Source organism: Bacillus rossius, chromosome 2, assembly GCF_032445375.1.
Source record: "Bacillus rossius redtenbacheri isolate Brsri chromosome 2, Brsri_v3, whole genome shotgun sequence".
Lineage (NCBI taxonomy): Eukaryota > Metazoa > Arthropoda > Insecta > Phasmatodea > Bacillidae > Bacillus > Bacillus rossius.
The window spans coordinates 87737323-87749376 of NC_086331.1; the positions used below are offsets into that span (position 1 = coordinate 87737323).

The 12054-nt window shown below is 32.9% G+C and overlaps 1 protein-coding gene across 6 annotated transcripts in view; it reads right to left on the reverse strand.

Annotated features, from left to right (window-relative positions):
• The window catches only part of LOC134529436 (nuclear receptor corepressor 2), a 407697-nt gene extending 396280 nt beyond the window's left edge, over positions 1-11417 (reverse strand). For 3 of the 6 annotated variants that reach the window (XM_063363530.1, XM_063363529.1, XM_063363532.1), the window contains exon 1: positions 10161-11376. The gene's annotated coding sequence lies outside the window, so the exon portion shown is untranslated. Of the gene's footprint in view, positions 1-10160 lie in introns of all 6 variants that reach the window. The other 3 variants (XM_063363531.1, XM_063363526.1, XM_063363527.1) reach the window with 2 other exon arrangements.
• Between the last annotated feature and the right edge of the window lie 637 nt (positions 11418-12054).

Genomic DNA, 12054 nt, shown 5'->3' on the forward strand with positions numbered 1-12054 from the left:
GCAGCAGGAGGACCTACAAACCAGCTGTTGTGGCAGTTCAACATCACATACTGACTTGGATAAAGAGTCTACTGGTTCTGCTAGCCAACCTACAAAACGCTCCCTCAGCTCTACATCTGGAGATACAATAACAAGTTATATTGACAGTATGAATACTTCTGAAAAAAAAAAGAAATCGACTTAGCTGTTGCTAAATTTGTTTTTGGTTGCAACATTCCATTTAGTGTTGTCGATAGTATGCATTTGAAGGACATGCTGCAGAAAAGAAATTGCGCCCTGCCTACCAATCCCCTGGGCGAAAAGTAATTTCTAACAGACTACTTGATGACGTGTACAAGGAAGAATCTAAACATACACATATTGAGCCTGACTCTGTTTTACTCATTGATGGGTGGAAAAATGAATCCAATAATACTAAAAATGTAACAATGCTACACAATGTCAATGCAAGTACTGGAAAACCAAAAAGTTTGTTTTTGGAGGCTTTTGATCTTTCAGGTGAGTCAGAGACAGGTAACAAACTATGTGAAAGAGGCATCTGAAAAAGCTAAGACACTGTATAACACACATATATATGGGTGAATCTCATATTACGGGAAATAATTGGTCTCTAGTGAATTGCTAAGAGTTCAGTGACAGTTCTACTACTTTCAATCTATTTCCTTACAGCTACAGATGACCTCTAAATGAGTCGTGTGTGTGTTCCAAGATTTATTTCAAAATATAAAAAATTAAAAATTAAAAACCTTGTAAAATGTCATTAGTTTGGCTGTCCCAAGACACAGTATACAAAGCTGTAGGTTGACTTGTGAACCAAATTGCTTAAGTTTGAAACTTATCTACAGATTTTTGAAAAATGTATACTTTGACTGATTTTTGAATATAAGTTTTATTTCAGTTTTGAAAATGCTCAGAATACTTTGGATCAAAGTTGGTCCCTAGTGTTTTGTGTCATTAGCATGGTCAAAGTTTGTAAGCTCTTGGAAGATAAAAAAAGGTTTTGTTGTTATTATTTTATTGACAAGGATATTTAGTTTCCATTAGGTTGGCAGAACTAACTTGGTTTTGAAGGGAACTACAAGCCTAAGTTGATGTTATCATATATTGTGTGGACTTTTTATGGTGAGTATGAAAATTGATTGTCATTAGCATGGAAGTTAAAACTGCTATAAATAGTAATTATTAAAAAATATTTTTGTTCAGTATGATTGTTATCTATGTTTACTTCTTCATGGCTTAGTGAAAGTTTAATGGGTCTTCAAAGATTAATGTCAGGTTAGGTTAAAGTAAAAATTTTCATTAGCATGGACAAATTCATTGTCATTGGCATGGGCATTTCTGAACTTGCTGACCATGCTAATGACACCAGTCCATGCCAATGAAATATTTTTCTTTTACAGTTGGATAGGGTACTATATATATTTTCACTAAAACTCTTGAGTTATAAACATTAAGTAAAATATTATGCTTTGAGGTTTTAAGCAGTTTATTCATAAATATATGCTTAAAATTTAGATTTATTCATTTCAATTTGAAAATCCAAACTATGTTTTGAATGATATTTACGTAGTATGTTTCCTATGTTTATATGGTTACAGATTAACTGGTAGTATGGCTAGAAAGAAAGCTGCAATGAGTACAGCAGAAAGATTGAAGAAAAAAAAAGAATGTGAAAAAAGAAGGAGAGAGAGGCTGAAAAAAGACCCTGAAAAACTCAAAGCTCTCCAAGAAAAGAAACACAAAATATACTTGAAAGCAAAAGTTACCGGCAAGGTGAAACTTGTTGCTGATTTTAATGAAAGACAGAAAAGACAGAAACGAAAAGAATGGAGGCAGGCAACTAAAAAAATACAGAAATAAGAAGAAAGAGGAAGAAGAAATGCAGGCATATTTACAAGAAAATGCACAAAATGTGTGTGATTCAGAAAGAGTCAATCAAGAAGGTAATGAAAACATATCATGCACATGGTCTATTCTGAAAGAGAAAGAGTCAGCACCCAAAAAAAAGGGGGGGAAGAAAACAAATTAGACGAAACAAAACAAAAGCTTACCGGCAAATTAAAAAATTGGAAGCAGTAAACAGTGCCCTTATGAAAAAGTACCACAAATACAAGAAAAGGTATCAGAGATTGCTGAAAGGGAAAGAAAAGACTCCAACATTGACTCCAAATACGAAAGTGAAGAAAAATCTCCGCGGAAGAAAAGTGCCTGATGATGTTCGCCGTAAACTGGTGTTTGCAGAAGTAATTACAAAGGAACTGGAAAGCAAATTTGATAGCATTAAAAAAAGTGAAAGAGAGAAACAAATTTTTACAAAAGTGATCTCTGGAAGAATTTTAAAAAAGTATAGAATGCTGACTCACACTATGTAAGCATTTTCTCCCCTTAAAACTGCATCTTGCAAACAAAAGGCGTTCACATGAATTAATTTATGAAAGGTAAAAGAAAGCAAGTATTGAATTTATGAAGAGGGAGGTACGTGAGTTTTTAGAAAATGAGGGTAATTCTACTTTATGCCCAGGTAAAAAAGATGTGGTTTCAAGAAATGGGAAGCAACAGCAGAAACGCTATTTGAACAACACATTAAAAAATCTGCATGCAAAGTTTCTACAGGCAGAGAACTTCAGGATCAGCTATAGTTCATTCTGTAGATATGTAAAAGCCTTCTTGGATTGTTCCCAGGAAAGTACATGAGAGATCAAATATTTGATTCAAAGTAAATGGCTTTTTAATTTTTTGAACCCTAAATGTGTAAGAAAGTTTGAAGATCAATGGCATAGGTAGTAATTGTTTCATAAAGGTGTATGGAAACCGTACATTTTGTGACTGTTTTCCTTCTCAATACGCCTAATTGTTATTTAATATTAAAAGAATAAATTAACAGGTTTCTTTTTTAATTTCAGTTATCTATGTATTTTATCTGGACAGAATTGCCTACTTACTGTCTACATTTTTTGTATGCTTAATCATTTACATGGTGTCATATGTCATTAGCATGGATGCTTTTGTCATTAGCATGGTTGCTTGAATTTTGAAGTTTTCAAAAATGTTGAAATTTTACATTTTCAGCTCTGCTGACAGGATACATATCTTCATCTACCTTTGAGTAGGAGCTCATATTTTTTTTAAATTTTTAAAACTCATTGTGAAAAAAAAAACAGCACAGTAAAATGGCCTGTAATCTGAGATTCACCCATATTGTACTGTGTCTGATAATGCCAGCAACATGGTTAAAATGAGCAAATGCCATCAATTATGGCATTCTGCCTGTAACTCTCACACTGAAAATCTGTTGGCTAAGGACCTTCTACCAAAAAACGTGTCTTCAAAGGTAAATGAAGTTCTGAAAACATTCAAACATCTAGATCAGCAGCGCCAACTTTTGTCTTTTAGTGGTTCTAGGGTTTGTCTTGCAGTGGACACTCGCTGGTGCTCTCAACGAGATGTCTGTGCTTCTCTGAAAAGCAACATTACAGCAATGCGTAAAGTGGCAGCTAGCGATGAATTAGCCAAAATTTCACCACAAGTGAAATGTCTTTTATTTGATGAATATTTTCTTTCACAAGTAAATGATACAATTGCGCTCTTAGATCCTGTAAGCCAGCTCATTAATGCTTGTCAAAAGTCAGACAGCAGTGTTGCTGATGCAGTAGAAATGTGGATGTCACTACAACAGTTACCTGATTGTCATAATGACAAACTATCATCATCTTGAGAAGCGGAGAAAACAATCTCTAAATATATACAGCATGTCAGCAAATGTACTTCACTCACAATATCAAGGTCAGAATCTTAATGAAGAACACCACAACCAAGTGGAAGGCTTCATATTGAAAACTTTGGATGCAGAAGGTCTCTCAAGTTTTCAACAGTATCGGGAAAAGGCTGGAATATTTGCTGACCTTATCAACAAAGGCATTAAATCTCCAAAAACATTTTGGTTTTTTGCAAAAAAACACCATAAGCAACTAGCAGATTTGGCTAACAAATTACTAAACATTCCAGCATCATCTGCGCAATTGGAGAGTTTTCTTCCAACTGGTTGTTTGTCCATAATGCCAACAGGAATCGCCTTCATTTGAGAAATCAAAAAAACTAGTGCAGGTTTATTACTCTCTTAAAATGAAAGATCAAGCGTGTGATGATTATTGATTACCCTTAGTCAATATAGTGAAGTGGTCGCTTTGTTAATTTATAATTAGTGAATTTTGGAATTTTAAACATATTGTTATTACCATAAAAGAAGCTATTTTGATTTGAAGCAACTTATTACTTATCATTATTGTTTTGTGTTTACAAAAGTTAAAATAGTTTACCATCAGAAGTTATTCAGAAAACAACTGTTATTTCCTGCATAGAGTGAGGTGTAGTGAGAAATTCCATATCATATCAATGAAAGAGATATAGCATAGCATAACACTGATCAAACAAGTAAAAGTTAAAGGTGGAAAAAAACACCTTTTCATAAACACATTTAAAACTGATTAACATAATTTAAACAATCATGTAGTATGTGTAGATAGTGAAATATATGTCTGAAGAGTACAGTACATGTATGACTAAGTTGTGTTTGTATATGAATGACTGAATTCAATTTGCACTAAATGTGTTTTTAGTATGTAAAACCTTAGCAGAAATAATAATTGAAGTAATGTTCTTTTTTGTCTCAAATCATTAATTTTAATGTTAGTTAACTACACAATGAAGAAAATTGTTTTTTACATGTAAATTACATGTAAAATACTTACAGGTAATTTACTCACCCAACCCTGCCTATACCCAACATACAATCATGTCATCATTTCAGGGTTTATGACCAGAAGAATTTACTGATTGCTAAGACTGCAAAGTCTGAAAAGCAAAAAACAAGTATTTGTTATGTTGATGAAGACTTGATAGAGTGCTGTGCTGCGAAGACACGACTTCACTACGATGACATTTACACTGATTCCGAGACCGAGCACAATACGGAAGATGTGACATTATTAATGCCTCTCAAGGTGGTATTGAAAAAGATGATATACACTCAGGTTTGTTTGTTCTTGTACAGGTGTCAACCCAATCAAAACGAGCAAGAAATGAAAATAAATATATATATATATATATGTAGGGGTATGCCAAGGCGAGATAGATGATGAACAAAATGTCAAGATAATGTTTTTGAAATCTTGTGGAAATGGTAAAGTGTTCAAACCTAATGAAACTGATGTTGCTTTTGTAAACAAAGAGTTGATTAGCAAGTTACCAACTCATGAAATAAAATTGAAAGGAAACAGGATATACTACGAGTTTAGAGAAAAAACTAATATTTCGGAGAAAGTTGCATGAAATTGTGGCTTATGTGTAGTGCAATTTCATATTTCCCTTTAAAATAGTGACTGATGTTTTAAAATCTGTGTACCTACATGTTACTTCAGCATATGGCATAATGACAAACAATTTTCCTGAAGTTTTCCATCTTTTGTTTAAATATTTGTTGTGTACTTGGTTTAGTGCTTTTTTAAAATACTACATTAATAGATATTAAGGATTTGAATTCACTTTTACATTAAATGTTAGCTAAATAATACCTAAAATAAGTATTTATATTTACTTCAGTAAGATTATTAACTGTTTGTACAAAAACAACAAATATTTGGAGTGTGTAAGTAACACCCGTTACAAGTTGTGTAACACCCGTTACGTCTTTATTATTTGTTTACTTTATTAAATATACGTGAATTATGCAGCATTCATTTAGCTTTTATATTTTATTTACAAATCAAATATTGGTGTTCATATCTCACAGAGTTAGTTGATTCTTCACTTGCACATGTATACTCGTTTCCAGATTTCATAACACCAGTTACACTAACTTTATGCAATATTCCATGTTATGTATGACCCAATCCTTTTTCATAATAATTTGTATTTATAAATTTTAACAAATTACATCTCTTGGCACCATTAAAACATAATTTGCTCTAAATAATTTCAATATATTTAGTTTTTAGTGTGTGCTAATGTAACACCCGTTACAATGGAATGCCTGTGAACTGGAGATACCAGTAACAACATTAGCTACATTCTAGGTTTTTGTTGATGTTGCTATTAAGCTAAAATTAGAGCCTAACTGTTTACCAGCTAGATGTGAGAGGAGTGTTCATATATGCAGATATCATGCAAGAGGTTTACATGAAATTACCAAATTCAGCCAAAAGTAAAAACATTATACTAAACAAACCAATACTGATATACATGGGTTAAAGTAGTAGCCTAAATATTGGATTGAAAAATTTGACAGTCATGAGTAATAAAGGTTTGACAGATCTAAAAGTGTGTACCGCAAAGGCTATGATAGCCTAACCAAAAATCATATCTACTGGTGTTATCTTGGTGACCTATTTTTAAGTAGAGATGAGGCAGAGATTTTCTATATAAAACAGACACTAAAGAAAAACTTTAATATTACCTATATATTTGTGAGTAGTAACAAATGTTTTTAAGTATTAATACCTATTTAATAAAATCTAAAACAAGCTTTCACTGAAAAAAGCCAAGAAAAGTATTTTAAGGGGTCCTTGTTAAATATAGTATTATTAAATTAGCAAATTTATAAAAAATTTCAATATAATATTCAATATAAAAAATTTAAACAAAAAATATAATAATAAAAATGTAGAGAAGTTAAGCATGCAATTGCTAGCTGTTTGCTTCTTGCAATATCAGGTTAAAGGACAGATATGAGTGCTTCCATGACGTTTTTGAGCATTTGGGCTACCCAAATGGAACAAATGTGTGTATATTAAAAACAATCAAGAGGGAATCAAGGTATTTAAAGTGAACTTTAAAATAAAAGTTGATTTCAAAGTGTCACTTACAAATTTTACTAACATGGTCTGCTGATGCAGAATGGAGAGGGGATTGCAATGACAAATTGTAGTACAAGTTTTTGCTTTAAGCTATTTGGGTGTCTCAATTGTGAATAAAAAATAAAAATTTGTGTTGCAATCTCATTTACAGAAGCAGATTATTTAGCTTTGTGGACAGCAGTTTACTTATATGTTAAAAAATGTTTTGAGTGAAAATATTTTTATTGTTAAGAACACAAGAGCTCCATAGACTTTCTAAACATATACGGTCAAGCAGAGCAAAAGAAGGAAGACAAAAAATTGGGGCAAAATAGGGACTAGTTCATTAGATGTTTAAAAAAAATTGAATGATGAATACTAAAAAAATCTGTAATATTGTCTTATTTATATATCTGTAACCGGAAGCGTAAGACACTATGTCCACTTTTGGGCAAAATGCACTTTTAAACATAAATTTGACCACCGTTTGACGTTCTTCAGTCTTATGCCTCTGAGGTACAGATATTAATTACAGTAATTACAATTACTGCAGTAGATTTTGACTATATAAAAAGTATATTATTCTCATCGTTAAATATAACTTTATCACAGATGCTTTACCTGCAAATGTAGATAAAACTATAAAGAGTATGGATTAAACAGCAGATGCAATAATTAGCAAAGAAGCAGTTCTGCAAGTTCAGAGAGCACCTAGGAGTAATAACATAATTTTTTCTTTATGAGCAAGTATAAAGTGTACATAACAATGAAATAGTGACTACTTGGCTGCTGGGTTCAGACCAAGTAGGTGAAAATGACGGTATGTTTGACATTTTGGCACGCCTTGTTGCAGCTATCTTCAAGACAGCCAAGACAGACATGATCTCAATTCAGAAGCAAGGAAGTAATTAGTGATCTGGACATGAAAGCCTATGATCTACAGTGAAATATATTTTTTCGTTGTCTCATCAGTAAAATCTGTGTGATACATCCAACAATTTAAATAACTTCTTCTTTACTTAGTCTTTTATCAAAAATTCTGATAAGATGATCTCCTTTTATATTGTTTGACAAAGTAACAAAAAAAATTTGTTTGTCTTTAATTAAACTTCACGTTTCAGACATAAGAATGAAAGTTTTGAACACATGGTAGCTACTTAATTTAGTTTGTTTTGGTGACAGTTGAAGTCTGAGATAACATATACACAACTACCAGTACCTAAACGTTACATATCACATAGCCAAATTAGGCCCTTGATCCTGATGGCATGATCCTGTTTACACTGATCCTGTGGTATATGATAATTGCTGGTTTCATTTAGTAAATCAAAAGATCCTGGACAAACAAAAACATGTCTAATAATTAAGTTATGAATGATCATAAATTAAAAACAAAAATAAATAAAATTCCACATGACCTGACATAATTGGTATGTATTGTGATAGGACCAAGGGATAAACTTTGATACTGGATACAGGATTACTGTGGTAATTGTTTCTTACAAAGATATTTAAGCACCTGCATTAATTGTTTCGCTTAATAGCTACCTACTAAACAAATTTGACTGGACTTCCATTATTTTTACAGCACAGAGCTTTGACTTTCACTGCTTATATTTCCATATTTAAGTAAAATAACTTTAGGCTAATGCCATTAATAGCAAAAATATAATTTGTTTAATGGCAAAAAAAAATCATTTATTTATTTGTAAAATATGTAGCTAGGCCAATTATTCATATGTTGCAACTTCTTAAGGAATATAAAAAATTATTAACAGCCTATTTGTAACATGTCATTTGTCATTTATTGTGGAAGAAAGTCCTTAAAAATTTCTGTGGGGAGGTGTAAGGAAGCCTACAGTATTTTATGAAAGGCCTATGGGTATAAAAGGTAGAGAGATCACGGTTGGAAGCTCCAGATGGTATGGAGGCGAATGGAAAGAGGGCTTTCCTTGTGAGGACAGGGAGGGAGTGGAATGGGCTGGAGGAAGGAATTCTGGCATTAAGAGATGCAAGGGATTTGAGGAAATGAAAAAACAAGGGGGGTGAGAGAAAGGGAGGACTCCTTATCACCGGGTGAAAGCCCAATTGCGAATGTAACAAATTAAGCGATCTGGAGAAGAACGGAAAGAGGAAGGCAAGTATTCCTGGTGAGGACAGGGAGGGAGTGGAATAAGATTGAGGGAAAGATACTCTATGTGAGAAGAGGAAAGGACTTGAAGAGGCTTCAGCAATTAGGGGGGGAAAGCCCAATTGCAAGTGTATCTATCAATCAATCAAATTGATCAATCAAAAAAATGGCCTACCAATTGTTCTTCAAAGTAGGCAGGTCAGTTTGGTTTACTTAAAGAAATCAAGACATCAGTGTGCTACTTTCATGAGGAAAACTAATCTATTATTCTGAATTTTACTTCAAAAACCAGAAGAGCATGGATCTACTTGAAATATAATGAAACTATAGATTTGTTTGCAAATTAAGCCTACTATGAATAGTTGTACATGTAAAATAAACAAACATTTAACACTGGGTATAATGCAAAAGACAAGCCTCATTGCTACCCAAAGCAAAATTAGTCAGACTGTATAACATAATAATGGGGGAAACAGCTGGGGACGAGGATACACCGAGGTGGGTATAAGAGGCGGAGAGATCATGTATGGAAACTCCAGAGGGACTGGAGGCAAACGGAAAGTGGTAGGAACGCTTTTCTTGGCAGGACAGGAAGGGATTGAAATGGGTTGGATGAAGATATGGTAGGGGTGAAAGATGCAAAAGATCAGAGAATGATAAAGGGAGGGGGAGAAGTGAGTGGAAAGGGAGACTCCTTGCCACCGGGTGAAAGCCCAACTGCAAGTGAAATAGTCAATTCAATTCATTGCAATAGGCCTAGAGCTAAAAATTAAAAGGAAACAACTTCTGAAACTATTACAAAATTTTAATAAACCCTACTAAGCTGCTGAAAAACACCAGAAAAACAACCAAGCCCTAGCCTTTATTAAAGTTTTCCTGCTACTGCTGGAGTTCATACGGCCATAATCTATTTTTAGAATAACCTGACAACATACTACTGAGCTTGCAATGAATACATTACTCATTACCGAAGAACATTAACCTTCAATTTAAGAAACAAAACATATCAACATTATACCTTAATTTTCTTTAATACTTAAGGAAGTGCAGCTAAATTATCAAAGTATTTATTTCATTTGCTACTAGCAACATCTGATTTCACAATTACTGATTGCTGTATTGGCAATACACAAATTATCAAAATACCTTGTATAAAAGCAAATGTATACCAAAATATTACAAGTATTGTTATTGCTTACCTGGGTACAGAAGTATCTCTTCGACTACGAGGTGGTATTTCATGATTTTCACCGGGCACAACACACTCAATTATTTCCATAGTGGGCCAATAGAAACTACGTCGACACGACACAAAAGTCATCACAAACAGTACCGTTGGAACGAAAAATAAAGCTTTCTCGTGAAACACCTTTCAACAAACGTGTACGAGCAACAACTTCCTTAAAAACTACACAAAATTTCGTTTTTTTTATTGATCCTAATAATGAATCATTGGCGACGTGGCACTCACATTTGACAGTTACGTTAGTTTCAATAAACGATACATCAAGCACAACCTACCTAAGAATGCACAAAATTTAGTGCACTAATCCAACTTAGAAATAATACGGGTATTTAATTTTACACAAACAGTTATGACTATGCGTTAACTAAAAATATATATAAAAAATAGGTAGTTAAACGTATTTAATACGCACCTGTCATACATGTATGTTAATAACAGGACGTAGTGAAATAAATACAGATTTACTGTATAGGTGCTGATAAATACACTTGATAAACAATGCCTATATTCACCAAGTAAAAATACGAAGGGGCGGGGACACTTGCATTAACCAAATACTGTTCGGAATGTTAACTTCTTCAAATGTTTACTTTTTGTTCAAGCAAATTAACTGCAATAGCAACATTCACCGCCATATTTTTAAGTATTATCAACGAAGTATTTACTTAATACTGCCAATATGCACATATTATTACACTGTCCACTACGTATAGTGGTTTGATATAATTTACTGACGTAGCGAGAGAACACAGTATCAAATACCGAACCATGCACCAACTTCAACACGTATTTCAGTACACACAGTTTGAAGATAAAATGCTATAATAGTCACTGAAGTTACAATGCCACAGGAAACAAATCACACTGAATAGACTTGCTCGTATCTCTTAAAAGCACGTTTTCCTAAATATTTCTAGCACTATTCACTGCGTAACAGTACGCTACAGTAGGTCTACGACGAAAACATTGAGTTGAAAACATTCTTCCATATTCCAACACACACGTACTGTATCGCAAAATATCTTTTTCGAATACTCAAGTCATTGAACTACTAGATCTCTCGAAAGAAACTCATCATACACGAACACATGAAAGAAAACCAACAATATAGTAAAACTCGCAGCCTCAAAGGCTTGCAAACAGGTTTTAGACGAGTCCAAAGAGGACGATTTAAGGGTTCAACGTAGTATGATCAATGAAGTTTACATTTCATTAAAGTTGAAATCACACACTATTAAAGAAAGATTTCGTAAACAATTATGCAGTCAAGTTACAACAGGAAATTTAAGTATTTCCACAAATATATTTCTTTAGACTATTTTTTTTTTATTTCTTAAATATTAATTAAATGTTAGGGACGCCTAATATAATTGTTTAGCTGAATTTGAGACTTCAAAATAAAAGGCTAGCAAAATAAAATAGATTTATGTTTTTATTACAGTTGTTTTCATTTCATTTATTAGTTTCCATTCGAATGCTAAATGCTATAAATCGATTGGATAATCTAAAATACATTAGTGCCTTTTTAAAAATTACTTATAGACAATAATTCATGTTTATTAAGGAAAATTTTGATTATTTATTTGTTTGTTGGTTTAGTGCCTTATTCAAAGTAACTTTAAGTTAAGACAGAATTTTTTTCTGCTCAATGGTAAAAAAAAAACTTCTGTCCACAAACAGATCTATATTTATACTGACGTCGACCCAAGTGTCTTCCCGGCTCCTTCAGGCCGTTATGCCTCGTCAACGTACTCTCTTGCATAGTGATGCTACGAGAGTGTAATGCAGTGCGGCATATGTGTTTTTCTTTTCAGGGATTCGACTTTTATTTTTTTGTATGTATATAT